Below are 2,351 nucleotides of genomic sequence, written 5' to 3'. Positions count from 1 at the left end.
ACACGGAGTAAAAGGTTTTGAATCATTAAAGAGAGATAACAGTTTTCAATCGTCTGTTCTGCAACCTATCACCACTATGTACACATTCACACTTGTTTAGCCACACGCGCCCACACACACACACACACACACACACACACACACACACACACACACACACACACACACACACACACACACACACACACACACACACACACACACACACACACACACACACACACACACACACACACACACACACACACACACACACACACACACACACACACACACACACACACACACACACACACACACACACACACACACACACACACACACACACACACACACACACACACACACACACACACACACACACACACACACACACACACACACACACACACACACACACACACACACACACACACACACACACACACACACACACACACACACACACACACACACACACACACACACACACACACACACACACACACACACACACACACACACACACACACACACACACACACACACACACACACACACACACACACACACACACACACACACACACACACACACACACACACACACACACACACACACACACACACACACACACACACACACACACACACACACACACACACACACACACACACACACACACACACACACACACACACACACACACACACACACACACACACACACACACACACACACACACACACACACACACACACACACACACACACACACACACACACACACACACACACACACACACACACACACACACACACACACACACACACACACACACACACACACACACACACAAGGGATCAAATTCATGCCACTTCCACGCAGTTGATCCTGGATAACACTAAGTGCATGAAATTTCGAAATTTGAACGGCCGCCATTTTGAATGAGGGGGTCGTAGCGACTTAAAATTTTAAGGGTGTGTTTGTTATGAAAAGACCTTTCAAACGAGCCCCCACTCGACCCTTAATCCAATTTAAAATTTTCAACCCCCCTCTTACCCCCGCGTACCAGGGGGTGGGGGATGATCGGTATCCATGTCATAGGGTAGCTTTTTTGATAAATCAAAATACATGTTTTACCGTTTTTTGATATATTCATTTTTACAAAAATTATTTAGGGGTTTCCACACTTTTGACAAACCCTGTATAATAATTATCATTTTGTAGAGATACATACATAAACGCATAATGAAATCTTTTCAAAATTATTATATGTGCAGAAAATGTATTTCATTGTATACACCATATTTCTTTCCTACATATACATTACCTTTTTTTTTATTTTTTATTTTTTTTTTACGGGGAGGAAAAATGCATTATGCACACCCCGCCGGCAACTGTCCAACGAGATAGTGTGGGACTCGCACCCACTAAAAAACCTCCTTTTATATACCAAATGCGGTATGTGTCACAGCCCCAGAAACTTCAAAAGCATTTGCTTTCGACATTCTTCCCTATCGTATACGTTACCTGCTACAATATAAAATGGCGCTGAATCTGTGGCAAACCACGCCTCTTTATTTCGCAGGAGCTTCAGCAGTGCTTGAAAAAATCCGTTTTTCTGACATCTGTTGCATTCCCAATCTATCTGAAACAATTAACTATACTGCGCACATAGATTAATATTAATATACTTACAAGAGGGAAATTATGTTATAACAAATTTTTTTTTACTAAAATCTAAAAAGAAAACAATGTTAATTATAATCATACGTTATATTAAAAAATCTGTTATAATGAAAACATGTTTCTTTGCGCTCGTCGGAAACACAACAACAAAAGCGCAGAGAATATATTGTTATATTCTTATCCCCAAAAACGTAATACAAACAAAATATTAAAATATAATAGACATTAATACAAATAATAATAATAAAAGCAATAATTTTATTATTATGTATGCAACTTTTTACAATGCAATATAATTACATCTTATGGGATAAGAATATTAAGGGTAATATAGATATACACAAAACAATAGCAAACAATGTGTGTCTGTATATATATATATTTTTATTTATTTATTTAGATGTAAAATTCTATTGTTAAATTAACACTTTAAAGTAAAAAAAATTCAGACACTAACATTGCTATTGTTTCCGTGCGTAATATGCAATATACAACACGAATTTATAAATTCGACTGGATCGCAATTTAAACTGAGTTAAGTGATCGCATCGCTAAGTGACATCAACCACAAAGTGGGAAGAACTGTATAAAATATTTCTTGTTATTAAACTTGCAATTATATATATATTTTTTAATCATACTTTTCAATTATACTTTTAATAACATATACATGATTAACA

Source organism: Formica exsecta, unplaced genomic scaffold, assembly GCF_003651465.1.
Source record: "Formica exsecta isolate Colony F162 unplaced genomic scaffold, ASM365146v1 scaffold246, whole genome shotgun sequence".
In the NCBI taxonomy this organism is placed as follows: Eukaryota; Metazoa; Arthropoda; class Insecta; order Hymenoptera; family Formicidae; genus Formica; species Formica exsecta.
This window is presented reverse-complemented; position numbering follows the sequence as displayed.